Source organism: Leptonychotes weddellii, chromosome 3 (assembly GCF_054177405.1).
Source record: "Leptonychotes weddellii isolate Sample4059 chromosome 3, ASM5417740v2, whole genome shotgun sequence".
NCBI classification, from domain to species: Eukaryota; Metazoa; Chordata; class Mammalia; order Carnivora; family Phocidae; genus Leptonychotes; species Leptonychotes weddellii.
Window position 1 is genome coordinate 68,559,316 of NC_138371.1, and position 20,170 is coordinate 68,579,485.

Consider the following 20,170-nt stretch of genomic DNA (forward strand, 5'->3'; position numbering starts at 1 on the left):
GAATAGGGAAGCTAAAAACCAAGAATATTAGAAGAATTTGAAACTCTTGGAACCTACAGCTTTAGCAACCGTTAATCACAGTCCACCAGATTAACATACAACCTCACAATAAAGGTATCTGTGTGTTTTCTGCTTTTTTGGAACAGGCTGGGAATGAGTTAACTAGGTTGCTCAAATCTTGTATAGGTTATAACTTAATTTTGTCTGCTTGATCTAGAAGATCCTGAGAAAGATGTATATAAACAATTTATATGTCAGTGCTATGACAGATACTCTTGAAAATAGAGTCTGAAGAAAGGACTAAAGAAGAAAGGGTAAAGGAAAGGAAACTGAGGTAGGAAATGTGAACTGAAGCTAACTGATGTGCTACTAAGATGGGTGCTGTTCCATGACAAGCTTCAAAGAGAAACAGCTCTATAGATAATGTCCATTCAGTATACAGGATTCTTTTGGAGTAATCTTTTTTTTTTTTTTTTTTTTTTTTTAAGAAGCCCATGAGAGCAAGTACATGTTATGGATTGAATTCTGTTCCCCCAAAATTCATATGTTGCCCTAACACCCAGTGTGACTGTATTTAGAGAAAGGCCTTTATGGAGTAATTAAGGTCAAATGAGGTCATAAGGGTGGCGCCCTAAATCTGATAGAATTAGTGTCCTTATAAGAAGAGGAAGAGGCACCAGAGGTGTGTGTACACAGAGGAAAGGCCATGTAAGGACTCAGAGACAAAGCGGATGTCTACACACAGAAGAAGGAGGCCTAAGGACAAACCAAACCTGCTGACACCTTGGTCTTGGACTCTGAGCCTCTGAGTCTATGAGGAAACAAACTGTTGCTGTTTAAGCCACCTAATCTGTGGTATTCTGTTATGGCAGCCCTAGCAAACTAATATAGTAAAGAAGGGGAATCTTCCAGGCTTTCTTCTGTCTCTTTAATCTATGGGGTCCCAATATTAAAAAAATTGCATCACCCCTTGGACAGCAGCCCAGGTTGTCCACCCCATCTTCTTGGTACAGAGCTTCAACCAAGTCTAGAAATGCCATTAAAGCTGGAAAACTCCATGTGTGTAGTTGGTGGGCTGAGATATGCAGGTGGCCAATATTCCCAGGCAAGTGAATATTTGCCACTGTATGTGGCAGTGTGTTATAGGAAGTGAGTCACATTGTAAATCTGAGAATATCCTTAACATATGTGTCCTATATAATAGGGGAAGTGGGGAGGTTAATATCAGAACTCAGAGACCATCTTAACTAGAAGTCTTATAGACATTTTATTCTCATTTCTCTTATCTTAATTTTCATTTCGCTTAAATGACTATATCTCACACTTAGATATACAACAAACCCTTGGGATTATCTGGTTTAACACTCTCATTTTAAAAATGAGAGAACTCAGGCTCACAAAGGTGATATTACTTGCGTAATTTGTTGATACTAAGGAGTTTGCTTTACCTAATTTGTTTAGCCTTAGAATTTGGTACTTAACCCATTGTAAAATCCAAGGGACTTTTCATTATTTTATGCTTATGCTCTATGAGAATATATCAGTAAAAAATAGCATGAGACGTGGCATAAGAAGCTGTAAAGTTTCAAATGACACACAAGTTGAAGTATCTGCTTTTGTTTTGCAAATATGGTATCTAATAAAACAGAACTTGAACCGAATAAGGTGTTCAGCATAAAAGGTAAAGATATGATGTTGACTTCAAAGTTAGCAGATGAAACCAATCACTTCCTTACATTGAACTGTTAAAGGTCAGTTACTAGAGAGAAAAATATTAGTGGAAGCTTACATTTAGTGTAGCACTACTTTAGCTAGCATTGGGTAAACAGGTGAATAAACTTGCCTTAGTGGCTGTCTTTTGTCATTTATTTTTCTGAAAAAGCATATTAAATTGCAATATTTTTAATTGAGAGGAAAGAATATGATTATTTGAAAAATATGGGAATCAGGAAGAATTTAAAAAGATTATAAAGAAAAAAAAAACATTACAAATTGAAACAGGAAAAGTATACCACATTTTTTAAGCACCTAAGTTAATGATATTGTGAGTCTATGATACAATTTTGGAGACCTGATCTTAAAAGCAAAAGTAATCAAGAGCATTTAATGTATATTCAGTGTTTGAAAATATAACAGGAGCAAAATGAGAAAATCCACTCAGATTTTGTTCTTTGCTTCTGTTACACATAGAAGCAAACATTACTGTTTCCTGGTCTGATGCTGAGTGAATAGGTGATAGCGGGCAGTTCATCCAGAATCGTTCATATGTAATCAGTAGACACAATGCCTTATGTGACAGCTCTTCATTTAGCTTAATTTACTGTAACTCACACGTATTAATATCCTAGTAAGCTCCCTGGTGTCCCATTTCTGGCAGTGTGTGTGTCTCATTTTCTCTGTATGGGATTCCCTTGTGAAATATTTGGGAATTCTATCATGGAAAGCATCAGGAAGGGAAGGATGCTGCTTGGAGGAGTAGTTTTTTATATGGTTGACTAAGTAATCTGTTACTCAAAAGGTGATAAAAACATGTAGTTTGGATAAATTGCTTTAACATTTATTGCAAAATTTATAATTACATAAATTGCTGAAAATAATACCATTAAATAAATGTAATAGTATTTGTTTTTCTTGCTGTATTTCATTCTTAGATTTTACAAAGATTTATTAAATTTATACTACGTGTAAACCACAGTGCTATATGTTTATGGATCCAAAACAGATTGTCAGAAATTCCATTTTCACTAGTATTAGTAAATAGATACCTCTCACTAAAAACAACTATGAATGCTTTATAAACTATTTATAGTTTATTTATTTGTTGTCTACTTATGTGTTTATTTACCCTAGGATGGCTCATGTATTCTTGTTGTATGCAATGGATTGTATTCCTTTAATATAGTTATTGATGTTTGATCCTCAATTTGTGTCAGATTTCTTCAGTGGGAAACTCTTAAATCTAACTCTTGTGTCTGATTTTTTTCCCCATCATTCTTTGAATACTTTCTTACTGACAGCAGTAAAAGACATTTCAGGCTTCCTTATTCATTTCCATATCCCAGCTCTGGAATTAGCTTTTTCTCCAAAAAGGCCTCACAATCTTTAATGGAAAAAAGATACTTAAAAGCTGAGATCAGGGTGTTATGTGTGCTTATTACTACCTGTATCATTGCTCCTGGGCTCTCTTAGAGGATAAAAAAAGGAAATTATGACATATATAATATCATTTTCATATCTATCCATTTATTTTTTCTCTCTCTTAAAGACCATGAATTCATACTCATATTTCAAGGAATTTTACTCTCATTACTATCAATATGTTTACTCATTTGATCAAGCCTAGAACACACAGAAAATAGTTTCACAGTTGCTAAGTCCTATTACTACAAAAAGGAATTCATATCTGTTTATCGTTCTCTCTTTGTGGAATACATAAACCTTTTTTTCCCCAGTTTTATCAAGAAACAATTGACATCTATCACTGTATTAAGGAATACAGCATGATGGTTTGATGTACATATGTTGTGAAATGATGACCACAATAGCATTCAGCTAACATCTGGCTCCTCACATGGATATACAGTAACAGGAAAAGAAAGAAAAAAAAGAAAAATAAGGGAAAATTTTTCTCTTTGTGTTGAGAACTCTTAGGATCTACTCTCTTAACAACTTTCCCATATATCATACAGCAGTGTTCGCTTTAGTCATCCTGTGTACATTACATTCTAGTATTTATCTATAGCATTCAATTCGTTTTCCCAAAAGCAGACATTCACGTAATCTCCACCCTATCAAGTTTAGAATATTTTTCTCAGGCCCCTTCCTAGTTATTCTCCTCTCGTGCCCCGTTACTTTCCTGAATTTTTGTCCTGAATGTACCACAATCTGTTTATACATTCTTCTGTTGGTGGGCATTTGAATCATTTCCATTTTTTGGTTATTTTTGAACAAAACCTCTACAACTATTCTTGTGCAAAACTTTTTGTAAAGACCTATTTTCATTTCTCTCGGGTAAACACCTAGGAGTGGAATTATTTGGATTATACAATAGGTACATATTCAATTTTGTAAGAAACTGCCAAACATTTTTGTAAATTATTGTTCCAATTTACCTTCCCAGATTCAACATATGAGCATTCCAGTTGCCCCACAACCTTGCTTACATTTGATGCTGTCAATCTTTAAAATTTTATCCATTATAACTGATAAGATATGGAATTTCTCTTTATTTTTATCATTTCTGTTTCCATGATTTACTAATAATGCTAATTACTGTTTTATGTATAAGTTGTCCTGCCCTTAAAGACCTACATTCTGATGGTTTTTGATGGAGTGTGTCATAAATGTCGATAAAGTCGAGGCTGTTGGCTATGTTTCTCAGATCTTCTATATCTTTCCTGATTTTCTCTCTACATATTCAGTATTATTGATAAAGGTGAGTTGAAATATCCATGTGTAATTATGGATTTATGTATTTCTCCTACCAGTAATATTAGGTTTTGCTCCTCATGTTTTGAAGCTCTCTGGTTAGCTCCTCATACAATCTGTCTTCTTATGTCTTTATGGCCATTTCTGCCTTTTAATTGATGTTTAATTTTGTATGCATAGATATAATTATTGTTATGTTTGTATTTTGATATAATTATATGTTTGTTTTCAATTTGTTATCTCCATTTTTTAAATTTTTCTATTGTCTCTTTTCTGTTCTATTTTGGACTATTTTAATACTTCAGGGAATTATTTTTTAATGTATCCATTGACTATGTGGTTATATTTCTCTGTTCATTTTTAATGATTTCTCTATATATTATAATATACATACCTTACATTTCATGGCCGATTTGGAATTGGTGTTTTGCTACTTTACATAAAATGTAGGAAACCTTATAATTATACAGGTCACTTTCCCCTTTTATGTTATTGTTGCCATATGTATCATATCCACATATATTGAAAATCCCATGAAATAATGTTGTAAGTTTTTTTCAGTGGTCATATAGTCATATGTATTTTAAAAAACCTAGAAGAAAAATATTGTTAAATACACCCAGATATTTACCATTCCTCTTATTTTTCTTTCATTCCTGAAATTCTGTGTTTCCTGCTAGTATCATTTTCCTTAAACCTGAGGAACTTTATCATTTGCTTTACAGAAGATTTTTTGGAAAGAAATTCTCTTAATTATCCTTCATTTTAGGGTGACTTCATTTCACCATCATTTCTGAATAACATTTTTATGGTATGAAATATTAGACTAATAATTTTTTTAATACTTTAAATATATCATTCCATTGTCTTCTGGCTGGTATGGTTTCTGATGAGAAATCCACAGTCATTTGAAATAGTATAAACCTCTAACATGCCATTTTTTCTGATTGCTTCTAATACTTTTTCTTTATTTTTGGTTTTGACATACCTGAGCATTGTCTTCCTTAAGTTTATTCTATTTAGGTTTGGTGAGTTTGTTACATTTGTAAGTATATGCCTTTTGCTACATTTGGACAGTTTTTGGTCACCATTTCAAATATGTTTTCTGCACAAATCTCTCCTTCTGAGACAAATGCTACAGCATTTGATATTGTCTCCCAAGTTTCTAAGGCTTTATTATTTGATTTTTCAATTATTTTTGTTCCTGAGATTTCATAATTTTTATTGATCTACTTTTAAGTGAGTGAACTTTGTCCTTGGTCATCCTGATCCTATCAAGTGAATATCCTTTAATGGCACATTTTGTATTTTTTAGTACTAAATTTTTCATTTTTTAATACAGCTTTTATTTATCTGAGTACTTCTACCTTTCTATTTCAAAGCATTTATCTTTATGTCAGGGAACATGGTTATAAGAGGTGCTTTAAATTCATTGACTGATAGTTCCAACATTCGGGCCATCTTGAAATTGACATCAATTATTTTTTCCCTTTGCAATTTGTCATAGTTTCCTAGTTATTTGCAGGCCAGGTAATTTTGGATTTATCTTGAAAAATTAAAGATTATGTTTGAGTTTATTGCTCCTATTGTCTCGTGGAGAGTGTTGATTTTTGTTTGTTTTAGTAGACAATCAACTTGATTAGGTATAGACCTCAAATCTATGTCACCTTCTGTGGCCAGTGGTTCTAATGTCAGTTCAGTTTTCAGAGGCTCTCTTAATGTCTCAGTTCTAATCTGGCCCATATGCCTCTGAAGGGTTAGAGTCTGGGATTTAGGCTGTAGTTAATTTTCTCATTTAGTTCTCAGCTCATTGTGTTGTTTTGGTTTGATCTTATGCATATCTAGTTGAAAAAGAGTCTGGGACTTTTACCAGTTTATACACAGAATTAGCATATCCTTTTTTCCAGATCATATCTCTGGAATTTTTCTCATACTATCCAGTTCTCAGGAAACGTTTCTCTTGGTTCTCTAGCTAGAAAAATAAGGTTTCTCTCCAAAACTTATTTTCCTGCTGCTACTTAGGTCTTTCCACATTCTTGGTCATTCTCATGACAAAGTAGCAAGAGAAGAGAAAGAAAAAAAAATAACAGGGATTCCCCTTAAGTATTTGGACCACAAGTTCTGCTTTTCCTAATTTCTCTGGCCAGAGAAGTGAATTTTCTCTCAAGATGGCTCCATCACTGGTATAGCTATACAGTTCCATGTCCAAATGCTACCCACAGAGCAGAAAGATGGGAAAAATGGAAAAGCCCCCACAATTTTCAGTTCTTTATTTTCTTTGATCACCTTTGCTAAGACTTATATATATATGTGTGTATATATATACATATATATGAATAATATATATAGAGAAATGATATATATAAATGGAAATAATACATAAATAGAAATATATACTACAGATATTTTCAATAACTTTTATTTTTTGTTAGCTTTAAAAAATTTTCATGGAGTTTTTTATTCAAAATGTTCTACACTCACTTTTGTTATTGTATAAGCAATGTTTTATGCATCCTTAAAATATTAATGTGGTCTATTTCATTATTTTAAAATATTTAATTTTCTTTATCATTTTTCTGTGATTCATGGTTTATTCAGTTGTATGTTGTTTAATTTCCATATTTGAAACATTTTCAGTATATTATGGTTATGGTTTTTTAACTATTTTTATCATTTTGAAAATAGTACATTTGTATTTTTTATGATTATATATTTCTTTATGTTCTTGAACAGACTTATAATTGCTTTAAGCCAAAATAAGTCAATCAGAGAAAGACATGTATCATATGATCTCACTGATATGAGGAATTCTTAATCTCAGGAAACAAACTGAGGGTTGCTGGAGTGGTGGCTGGTGGGAGGGATGGGGTGGCTGGGTGATAGACATTGGGGAGGGTATGTGCTATGGTCTGCGCAGTAAATTGTGTAAGACGGATGAATCACAGACCTGTACCTCTGAAACAAATAATACATTATATGTTAAAAAAAGAAAAAGAAGAAGAGCGCAGGAAGGGAAAAATGAAGGGGGGGAAATTGGAGGGGGAGATGAACCATAAGAGACTATGGACTCTGAGAAACAAACTGAGGGTTCTAGAGGGGAGGGGGTGGGGGGATGGGTTAGCCTGGTGATGGGTATTAAAGAGGGTGTGTACTGAATGGAGCACTGGGTGTTATACGCAAACAATGAATCATGGAACCCTACATAAAAAACTAATGATGGTGATTAACATAACATAATAAAATAAAAAAATAAATAAACCCATTGTTAAATTTCACATTTGAGTCAGCTCTATGTTGGTTTCTACTGGCTGCTTTTTCTATTGAAATTCTCATGTATATTTGCGTGTCTAGTTATTTTGAGTGATTATTGGGCATTTTAAATAGTATGCTGTAGGATCTCTGTATTTTATCTTCTTTGGAAGTGTATTATTTTTGACCTGCTATGCAGTTAACTTGGCCAAATGAAAGCTCAATTCTCACTTGAAAGAAGGTGAAACCTCTGCTCAGTTTTTAGCCTTCCATCTATGTCACCTCACCTTGAAATCTTCCTTAAGCATGCACAGATTAGGGGTCGGATAGGATTTTGGTGACATTAATATGCAACTTTTATGACTTCTCCTGTGGCTATCTCCTTCCTGGGATTTCTTCCTTCATTTTCCATGCATTTAAGGAACCCTAAATTGTATCCTCTGTTTCCTTAAGGACTGTGCCTTTCTACTTGAGTTTTAGCTGCCCTGCACTGTAGGAACTGGAGAATACACTTAGGAAAAAAATGTATAAATCCAAGTCCCATTCACTATACTGCCATTCTTTCAAGGGTCAGGCTCCCTTATTTCTCTCTGAATTTGGTTAATCTTCAGTGTTTCAAAATAGTTATTTTTTATATTTTGTGCAGAATTTATAATTGTTATCTGCAAAAGACTCAGTTTGAGGGTAGAAACTGTCATTACTGAAATCTACACTATTCCACAAATATATGGAAGGTGTTTTATATAGTGTTTGTGAGGTAAATATGGCATATATACACAAGTATATTTATGTTAATTTTATTAATTAAATCTTTGCCATAATTTTTATTTTTGTTTTTCTTTTGGATGAAGAGATTCTTAAATTTCCTAGTATGATTTTTTTCCCCTAAAGTTCTCTTTGCATTTGTAATTTTTCTTTTTCTTTTTTTTTAAGATTTTATTTATTTATTTGACAGAGAGAGACACAGCGAGAGAGGGAACACAAGCAGGGGGAGTGGGAGAGGGAGAAGCAGGCTTCCCCCCGAGCAGGGAGCCCGATGTGGGGCTTGATCCCAGGACCCTGGGATCATGACCTGAGCCAAAGGCAGACGCTTAACAACTGAGCCACCAAGGTGCCCCTGTAATTTTTCTTTCTCTTTCTCTTTTTTTCATTATACAATTTATTGCTATGTTATTCAGGTAATAAAGGTTCATAATTGTTACACTTGTTCTAATGTAATATGACATTCTTTTTCCTTCTCATTATATTCTTCTTGAAATATACCTTTGCATCATTTAATCTATTACATGATTTACCGTTGCTCATTATTTTTACTTACCTTTTTTGAGAATGTATTACTTCTTGAGGACAAATACTTTTGAGACGTTGATAGACAGGATCCCATTTTCTAAACTTACATGAATTGTATGATGCTGGTAATCTATTGCTTAACTACTGGCTAAAAATACACTAACAGAAGTGAATTTTGTATAAGAGCAGGTAATGTAAATTATTTGCTTGAAAAATTTAAGTGTGTCAAAATATTAGTTGTCTTTAGTTATCAAATGTGTTGAGGTCAAGTCAATGTATAATATTTTCTTCACACTTCCACTAGTAAGTTTATGCTATAAGGATTCCAGTATTACACTGCACATTATAATAAAACCTTTGTTTCACATATTGGTCTGTGTCTAACTTTACATGAGTCATTTTCTTTAATGTAATTTTTAAACAAATAGGCAGGAATACAGATTCTTTGTAGCCATTTATAGTTCACCAATTTTATAATCAAAGTGGCAAATAAACATTTGCTTCACTCTTGAATATTCAGCATATTTTAGTCTAAACAAGTTATAAGAAACTAAATTATATACAAATTTGAATTCCAAAATTGTAAAGAAGCTCTTAATGTGATTTACTTAAATTTTTAAGTGTATTATAATTTAATATTCTTTGACACATTTTTCCTGAATTAATTTTTAATATCCTGTGATGAATTAGAATTTTAAAACCATAGCTGATACTAAATTGATTAAATATTAAAACAGACAACACCAACTTAATAGTTTTAATATATAATCTTTTTTTCTGTATAAGAAGTGATGAAATATAGTGAAATAAATATTTTAGTTAAGATATGATTTCTTTCAGAGTACTTGTATTTATAAAATTAACATTAAATTCTTTGAAACAAATGAAGCCTTTTTTAGATTTGTATATTTATTTTGAATTAGCAATTAAGTAAGGATATGCTATTTTTTTAATTTGCAAAATACAGATCTCGAACAATAATAAACAGATGATATGAGTAATTTTAGATTAATTAAAATAGATTAGTTTGTCCATAGACCTCTGGTATTCAACATTATCATAATTATTAGACAGTTATGTCCATTCACAGGGAGCACACCACTATGTTTGAATCTAATAGCTAATCAAACAAAAATCAGACTTTATCCTCATAACAGAGAATTAGTAAAAAAGGAAGAAAGAAAGCGTGGCCATAAACAGTAAGAAAAGTAAAAAAAAGTCTGGAAAGTGTTCTAAAGTATTCACATATAAGTAACTTTTCATTAGACGAAAGAGATAAACTTTGCTTGGTATTGAAACATAATGGATCAATTTTTAAAGTTAGAACACCCAAATCCTAGATCTGTCTCTGCCACCTACTCAGAATGTGTTCTCGGAACAATCCACTTAAATATTTGAGTTCAATAGGTAAAATAAGAATAATAATACCTTTTCTCTCTTCCTCACAGAGTTGTTTTAAGAATCAAATCAAATAGTTTTATACTGAAAAGCACTTTTTTTTTTTTAATATTTTATTTATTTATTTGACAGAGAGAGACACAGCGAGAGAGGGAACACAAGCAGGGGGAGTGGGAGAGGGAGAAGCGGGCTTCCTGTGGAGTGGGGAGCCCTATGCGATGCGGGGCTTGATCCCAGGGATCATGACCTGAGCCAAAGGCAGACGCTTAACAACTGAGCCACCCAGGCGCCCCTTAAAAGTACTTTCTAAACTTGCCAAGCAATATATAAAAAAAGTTTTTATTTGTAGATATAGTCAATTTTACATATTCCTTTAAATTCCATTCTTTTATTAAGTGACTTGATATTTTTTACTCTATTTTCCTTTGTCTGAATTCTATAAGAATATGGAAGAATATTCAAAGTCTTGCCATATTGCAGAGTTTTATAATAAAACAAATATGAGGTAAGAATGGAATAATCAAAGAGGAAGCAAGCAAAACCAACAGTCCTCTTAGACTACAAGGTTCTGATCTTGATCAATCAATAAAAACTTTATTATATACTATGTACTTACGAAAAAACCTTGTAAATTGAAAACATAGTCATAATATTTTGCTATTTCTCATTCTAAATGTGGCTTATTCTTTAATCTTTTCAATCTGGTCTAGGGTTTGACCAACATAACGTAGAAATCACATTGTGTGAATCACCCAGCCTACTTCTCAAGAGGTCCTGCAGCTTCCACTTTCAACCTTTTAAAATGTTGCGTAATGGCTTCCATGTAAAATATGGCATTCTAGCCTAGAGGAGAGTTGGAGACCATGTGGAGGAAAAAGGAGCCAGATCCAAATTCCAAATTAGTTGGTGAGGTTATCTTGAACATTCCATCCTGGCTGTCCCTAAAGTGACAGCAAATCCAACAGAGGAATTATATAGCCAGCTCTCAGATTTGTGAGGAATAATAAATTATTAATGTTTTAAGCCACTAAATTTTAAGGTGTTCTTTTACACTATAGAGAACCACTAAAATTTTCAAGGAGGAGGTAATATCTTGGCAAAATCTTACTATTTTCACCAATCTGTAGTCTTGGCCACAGTCTGACTAATGCAAAATCTTTTTGTATACTAAAATAAAACTTCGACAGTGCTCAGTTCATTGTTGATTCTCAGTTAAGTGAGGCAAATTAATAATGACTGAATAATAATCAGCAGTAGTTGTCTAATTCTGTGTATATATTTTCAGCTTGAGTCCTGCTGATAAAATAACTATTTCTATTTCCCCCTTCAAGAGGAATAAGGGTCATTGTAGGCATATAGATTTTGTGCCCAGCAAAGGATTTTTGCTTTGTGTTCCCTCCTATGTAGTACTCTGGTCTCAATCCTGTTAGAGATTATATCCCACCTCTTCTTTACTAAACTTCTCAGTGCAGCCAAAGCATGCCTTAGACTAGTGTTTAATTATTATGTTGGTTTTATATCATCACAGATGTTTAGGATAAGGGGAATCTGTATTGAATAAGAAATAATACTTTAAATTGGGGGAATTTAAAAAAAAAATCTGCACTTACAGTTTTATTGGTATTGCTGTTATATTTAGATTTGATATTTTATTATAGTAATCACTATTACTTTATAACAATGATATAAGATCATAGGAAAATGTATGGTTTTTTTGAACAGAAATATCTTAGAATGGTATTAGTAGGTGAAATTCTCAAGAAATAACTCTCTGGGGCGCCTGGGTGGCTCAGATGGTTAAGCGTCTGCCTTCGGCTCAGGTCATGATCCCAGGGTCCTGGGATCGAGTCCCGCATCAGGCTCTCTGCTCCTTGGGAGCCTACTTCTCCCTCTGCCTCTCTCTCTCTCTGTCTCTCATGAATAAATAAATAAAATCTTTAAAACAAAAAAAAAGAAAGAACTCTCTGGGTCAGTTTTGATAGTAAGTGCTAAGAAGAAGTAAACATAATTGTAATATCCTCTGAATAAGTAGGTCCATTTCTTTTTTGCTAAATATTCATTTCTTAAAGATTAAGTAAATTATCTGTGTATTCTAATGTAAGGTTCCAAATTTGCCCATTTGCTAAGATTTAAATTTGTAACCTTTCTAATGATATTTGGGAATGAATGATGGCTCTTGAGAGAAGTTATCATGCTACTCTGAAAATTAAGTGCAAATTTGGAGAAGAGAAAAAGATACATACTGAAATAAGAATGCTATGCTTTGCTTGCCTCAGCACTTTTTCCTCTTTCATTTTCATGTCAACAATTATAATTTACCAGTTAGGGCATCACAATCAGATGATGTCTGTCATTCAAGTCATACGTATGAGATACAGTATGAGAAAAATCTTAGCTTCTTCATCTTTGAAATTTAATATATTCTTCAAGAAAGATTTTATTTTTTAGATTTTAATTTTAAGTAATCTCTACACCCAATGTGGGGCTTGAACTCACAACCCCGAGATCAAGAGTCCCATGCTCTACTGACTGAGACAGCCGGGTGCCCCAAGAAGGATTTTTTTAAACTACTTTTACAATAACAAACTCTTTTGGGTTTCTGGATCCAATTCCAGGACACTATCTACCCAGAGATCACATTAGATTCCACAGGTTAAGAATTTAGTCTTTCTCTTTCTCTTCTGGCCCCTCCCCACAACACACACACCTCAGATATCAACTGCAAGCTGCGGTTCTTACCTGTGTTTCTGGTCAACTGGTTATAAATCATAGGTTCGCATGACCCACTCCTCAGGTTTGATTTATTTGTTAGAGCAGTTCTAACTCTATAACTTAGAGAAACATTTTACTTACTATGTTACTGGTTTATTATAAAAGGAAATAACTCAGGCACAGCCAGATGGAAGAGATGCATAGGGCAGAGTAGGGGGAAAGGGCACTGAGCTTCCCTGTCCTGTCCATGTACGTCACTTTCCCAGCACCTCCATTTGTTCACCAACCTGGAAGCTTCTCTGAACAGTCTCCTTTTGAGTGTTTATGAAGGCTTCATTACATAGGCATGATCAACTAAATTATAGGCCATTGGCAATTGATTCAATCTCCAGGCCCCCTTTCCCACCCCAGAGGCTGAAGATGAGACTGAAAGTTCCAACCTTTTAATAAGCATGGTTGGTTCTTCTGGCAACCAGCCCCCATCCATAGGTCATTAATATAACAGAAAGATACCATTACTCTGCTTATCACTAGGAAATTCAAAGACTTTTAGGAGCTCTGTGCCAGAAGTGGGTACAAAGACTAAATATATATTTCTTATTGTAAATCATGATACCATATAAACATATCTTTCCAGTGCTTCTTTTAAATGGTTACAGTAAGATAGATTGGCTTGGTTGGTAATTAATTAATTTTCGATGCAAAGTGACCAAATTTTTTTTTTTTTCAAAATGACCAAATTTAAACAAGTTTCAAAGTGCCTCAATTTGAGTTTTATAGCATCCATACTCTAATTTTTAAACAATAATTTGAAAGAATAATGCCTTCCATTTGGGAAAAGAAAAAAATGCATTATGCAAATATAAATTTAAATAGATATAAACATTATTAAATGTCCATGTAAATATGGATGAAACAGTTCACTTGATCAGAAGCATTAGTAGAAATTCAGCTGTCTAGTGTTGAGTGGATAATGAAACCAGGAAGAATGTCCAGATGGGTTAATTGCACTAAAATCTTAATAAAGTAACTTAATTTCTTGTTTTTTAGAATTTTTTTAAAGATTTACTTATTTATTTTTGAGAGAGAGAGAAAGAGAGAGAGAGAGTGCACACGCACCAGTAGGGGGAGGGGCAAAGGAAGAGGTTAGAGAAGCAGACTCTCCACTGAGCATGGAGTCCAACACAGGGCTGGAACTCGGGGCCCCAAGATGATGACCTGAGCCAAAACCAAGAATCAGTTGCTTAACTGACTGAGCCACCTAGGCACCCCAAAGTAATTTAGTTTCTAACAAAAGTTGGAACTGGACACTAATGTTGATTCCTGGCTTTAATGTCATTTCAAAACCAAATACTTCTGAACATTTCCATGCCGTATTACTGAATATACTGCTGATAGGTTCCTCCCCCACTGATCTTTTTATTATTTCAGTAGCCTTGCCTTCTCCACAATGTCATATAGTTGGAATCATACAGTACATAGTCTTTGGCTTCTTCCACTTAGTAATATGCATTTAAGTTTCCTTCATGTCTTTTCATGGTCAAATAGCTCTCTGTTCTCTGTTTTTTGTTTTTTGGTTTTGTTTTTTTTTTTTTAGCATTGAATAATATTCCATTGTCTGGAGGTACGACGATTTATGTATCCACTCACTTTCGGAAGGACATCTTGGTTGCTTCCAAGTTTTAACAATTACAAACAAAACTGCTATAAACAGCAGTGTGCAGGGTTTTGTGTGGATATGTTTTCAAGGCTTTGGGTAATACCAAGGAGCGCAGTTGCTAGATTGTATGGTAAGAGTATGTTTAGTTTTGTAAGATACAGCCAAACTGTCTTCCAAAGTGATTGTAATATTTCGCATTCCCACCAATAATGAGTGGGTTTCTGTTGCACCACATCCCTGTCAGTGTTTGATGTTGCCAGCATTTTGGATATTGGCTTTTCTAATAGGCTTGTACTGGTATCTCATTGCTATTTTAATTTGCATCTCCCTGATGACATATGATTTGGAATATCTTTTCATCTGCTTATTTTCCATCTGCATATCTTCTTTGGTGAGATATTTGTTAAGGTCTTTGGCCTACTTTTTAATTGGTTTGTTTGTTTTCTTATTGAATTTTAAGAATTCTTTGTATGTTTTGGATAACAGTCCTTTAATGGCTGTGTCTTTTACAAATATTTCTCCCAATCTGTGGTTTGTCTTCTCATTCTCTTGACAGGGTCTTATAGAGAGCAGAAGTTTTTGATGTCAGTGAAGTCCCATTTATCAGTGATTTCTAAAATGTTGTTACTATATCCAGGGTCACCTACATTTCCCTTATGTTATCTTCTAGGAGTGTTATGGTTTTGTATTTTACATTTAAGCCTATGATCTATTTTTAGTTCATTTTTGAAAGGTGTAAGGTTTCTGTCTAGCTTTATTTTTTTCCCTGGGAATGTCCAGTTGTTTCAGCACCAATGGTTGGAGAGACGATCTTGACTCCATTGTATTGCCTTTGTTCATTTTTCAAAAATCAGTTGATTGTATTTATGTGGGTCTATTTCTGGTCTCTGGATTTTATTTCATTGATATTTGTCTATTCTTTAGCCAATGCCACACTGTCCTGATTACTGTATCTTTAAATAAGTCATGAAGTCATGTACTATCTGTTTTCCAACTTTGTTCTTCTTTTTCAATATTGTGTTGGCTCTTCTTGGTGTTTTCTGCCTCCATATAAACATAGTATATCTTTTCATGTTTGTCTTAGGACAGATTCTCTTTTGTTAACTACTCAAAAAAAAATCTGACTTTAACATATCAAAATTTTCCCTTACTTACCTATAGTACACATTCTGAATACTTAATAGTACTCTTTTTAAACCTTGAGTTTTTGTGCAGTTTTTCACTATTTCTTCATTTGTTTTGATCTAATTCAGGAGACTCCTCTTCCACGTGAATACAGTTTTAAAGAAGGACTTGACATCTTTTCTGACTCTCTCTCTCTGTTCTTTCTTTCCCTCACAGCCCCTCATATCTTATTCTTTGAGAGTAAGACCCTAATGAAAAAATCTTTCATACTTTTTAGTGATATCAAAGTGTTGTAAAGATCATAAACACATGAGAAAGAGAGGAAGAAAAAAATAGCTGCAGTTATTAAACATTAAAGAATAAAAAGAAGTATTTACTTTTATTTCAAAATTCCAAGTAACTCTTTTGTATTTCCCCAGAATTCTAGTCACTGTAATGAAATGTGGAAAATGCAACTGTTGAAAAATTCATAATCTATTTTAGCTTTCAGACCAGTTGCTGTTAGGTTAATTCTGTCAACATGAAGACCTTTATTAAAATAAAACTATATTTCTTGAAGTAAACTTATTTTTAGAATAGAAATTCTAAATTATCAAATTGTATTTATGGTGTAAATTGACTTAGAAAAAAAGAATTAGATCCATAAACTAGTTTCCGTAAGATCACTGTAGTAAATTTTGCTTCTATATTTTCGTAATTAAAATTTGCTGTATAACTACTACAGACAACAGTCAGTGAATCTCAGCTTAATCAAACTAGAGGTTGGCAGTTCTTTATCTGGGGGATCATATTTAGAAATTTATTTGCCTTATGAACTGACAGGGTAAAGTTGATTGGCCTCCAGGCGTGGGATCTTGGGTCAGGCCATTGATAAAGTTCAGTGGCTAAGAAAGAGGTCAGTGATTACTATTTATAATTTGTTTTGTGATAATTTTATCATGCACATGTACTCAGAGGCCATGGGTTGCAGTTCATAAATTGAAACAAATGAATAAAAATATGTAAAACTAATTTTGCCAATTTTCAAAGACTAAGATATTTGTTATAGTCATTTAAATTAGTATGACTTTATGCATTAACTAGAAAGTACAGATGGACAATAACAAAATATCATCCTGTGTGTGCCCCTTTATGAATTTTCAGATATGAATATTTATAAAAATGATATTGATGAAGAATTACAAGTCAATACAAAATATAAAGGGTAAGTCTTTTCATGTAAATTTGTTTCACAATTCTTCACGGCTATTTCTTTTTGTTCCTTAATGATCAAGAATTTGATCAATTATTTTATCTCTTTTATATGCATAATAAAATGTTCTATCTAAAATACATCTTATATATTATTTCCTAGATTTGTCATTGGCAAGTATTCTCTTACTGTTTATCAAATCTCTTTATTGGTAAATTCTGCCAAGACTTTTTTTGGAGCCAAATGTTTTATTCTGCTTGACTGACATAAACAAAATCTATATTGAATTTCCTGTGGTATTCCTAACAAGTTTCATTTTAGGAACATTTTTAATACCTTGAAAAACATAGTATATAGATCCAGTTTAAAATAATATTTTACCAAAAAACAACTAAGGTTTTGTCTGCATACATAGTCATTAATTAAATCAAAGCTCTTGTAAATATTATAAGAGATTAAATTAATTCTGAAAATGCTTTTTTTTCATTTGTCTTCTCTCTTTCTTGATTTTCATGGGACTCGGTATTGATAGGGAAAAGAGGGTCAGTTCAAATGATGATGACTGCATAACCTCTATCTAATCAAAATGGGAACCCAAGGAGGCTGGAGAGCAGAAGGGTAGCTATTTCTAATGTGACTCGACTATGCAGAGGACATGGTAAGGAAAATTTTCCTTGGAATTTTGTTCTTGAAAAGCTGAAAGTAGTTAGCAGCACACAGCAAATGACATACAAGCTTCAGGGTATATATGTGGCAACATAGGTCAATATTTGATTTTGAGTCTTGGACAGATAGGACATCCATTACTAGGGATCACTCATTGCCATGTTCCTTATATTTTCATAAAGATAGGGCTTTATCTGGCCTAAATAAGTGTGATGTGTTTAAATGGCTAATTTTTTTTAAAGACAACCTTATTTTTTTTTTCTTTTAATTTATTTACTTATATTAGAGAGAGAGAGAAAGAGACAGAACATGAGTGGGAGGGGCAGGTCTCAAGCAGACACTCTGCTGAGCTCACAGCCCAACAGGGGCCTTGATCTCAGGACGCTGAGATCAGGACCCTGAGATCACAACCTGAGCCAAAACCAAGAGTAGGTTGCTTCACCAACTGTGCCACCCAGGACCCCCCAAACAGGGCAACTTTAAAAGATGCCTGTTAAAATGTTTAATTATCATGTAGAAGATGATCACATGATTGGGGATGGGGTATTAATGCCTCTCTTAGATTAAAACATAAACTAAACTTAGAAATGACTTATTGGTTAAGTGACTGTTACTAGAGAAAGTGATATTCTGAGGAAATGAGGGGATCACATTTGATCACATAAGGTGATCAGTTTTATTTGGCGTAAAGATCCACAGTGAGATAGATTGCTATGTACACAAATCAAACTTTGTGTGATCACTGTTAGTGGGGAGGTTGAATCACCTTGTAGTTAAAAATAAGGGCATCGGAATTGGACTATGTCTATTCCAACTTTGGCTATGGCTCATTCTAGCTCAGTACTAACTATGAGGAAGTTCCTTAAATTCTCTAAACCCCAATTTCTTCATGTATAGGTTTGAACTAATAATGGAGTTGGTGTGAGGATTAAAACTGATTGTGTGTATAAAACTCTTAGAACAGTGGCTGGCATATGTAAGTGTCCAATAGATGTTAGTATGGTGAAATTTAACATGCTATAGGACAGAATGTTTCTATGCTCACTGTATAGAGATATTTTACAGATATTAGTTGGAAATTAATGTTGGTTGTATCTCCAAACATAAGTTCTCCCTCAAGAGGAAGCAGTATTTCCCATGGACCTCAGGAGTAACTAAATCTGTAAAGTGATCAAGCAGCCCATAAGTTACGTTGTGGTGGCAGCTGCTAGATTTACTTGCCACACTTTCATAAATGTGTAAGACAATGAGCCCAAATGAAAATACAAAGCTTATTACTCATGTAGCAGTTTATAGACTCACACAGAGACATGTGATTGTACCCTAAAATGAGGGCAAGGTAGACCTGCATACAACTGACACTAGGAATAGGGATGAGAAATGGTTTTGTGAAAATCTCCCATAAGATACAGATGAGAAACTGTAGGCAACAGTGGTTTATCAGGATGTCTGCCCTTGAAGGCCATTCCACCAAAACATTGGTGGCCAAGCATTGTCTATGTGGTCTATGTGGTGACATGCAAAGTGTCCAGGATACCACAGTAAACCTATGACCCTACAATGCCAATTAGATTAAAAAGAGGACCAAAAGCTGGGGATATTATTGACCTGGTCCAACTTCTTTGAGTTTCCCAAGTTAGATGTCCACTATAATAAACACAATATTATGGTGACAGTGCTAAGAGATGGTATTTCCAGAGTGCTAAGTGATTGATGAGAGTTTTTACATGGACTTTGTTAATTCATATGCATCATAGTCTCTCCTTTTCAAGGGCTGATATGGTACAAAATCCAGGCAAGAACCAAGGTGTGGTAGAGGGGAAGAATCATAGAGTCAATAGCTTACACAAGCTGTTGTTCAGAGTCTTAGGGAAAAACACATTGTTAAGTTTTCTCCAGATGTTGTGATTCTTTACACCATTTTTTTTAATTGGAAAAAGTTTATAATTGAAGATTAGGATTGCATCAGGACTCCTTTTATAACAGGTCTTGAGTTAGGACAGTTTTGATACAACACAATTTATCAGAGAATCTTAGTGATAAATAATGCAATTTTACTCAGCATGGTCCCCCTGCATCTTTTTCCCTAGGACCTGAGATTACAGGAGTACATGGGGATTTAGAGGAAATTTTCACTGGGAGCATGAATACAGCAGAAGGAGATACCTCAAAAATGGCAAAAAGTCTCGGTAGGATTGAATGTCTTTCCTTCTCCTCCTCAAAACACACATTCCATAAATACTAAACACTTCAGGGCGCCTGGGTGGCTCAGTTGGTTAAGCGACTGCCTTCGGCTCAGGTCATGATCCTGGAGTCCCGGGATCGAGTCCCGCATCGGGCTCCCTGCTCGGCGGGGAGTCTGCTTCTCCCTCTCCTGCTCCCCCCTCTTGTGCTCTTTCTCTCTCTCACTCTCTCTCTCAAATAAATAAATAAAATCTTTAAAAAAAAAA

General features: G+C 33.9%; 1 long non-coding RNA gene across 2 annotated transcripts; it reads left to right on the forward strand.

Moving 5' to 3' along the window:
• The first annotated feature begins 2 nt into the window (after positions 1-2).
• LOC145720551 (uncharacterized) lies at positions 3-19,953 on the forward strand. 2 transcript variants are annotated; one of them, XR_014143605.1, is made up of 3 exons: positions 3-334; positions 17,006-17,066; positions 19,811-19,953. It is a non-coding gene; the product is annotated as an uncharacterized LOC145720551 (long non-coding RNA). The 2 variants fall into 2 exon arrangements; XR_014143606.1 differs by lacking the exon at positions 19,811-19,953 and adding an exon at positions 17,587-19,804.
• Positions 19,954-20,170: the final 217 nt, after the last annotated feature.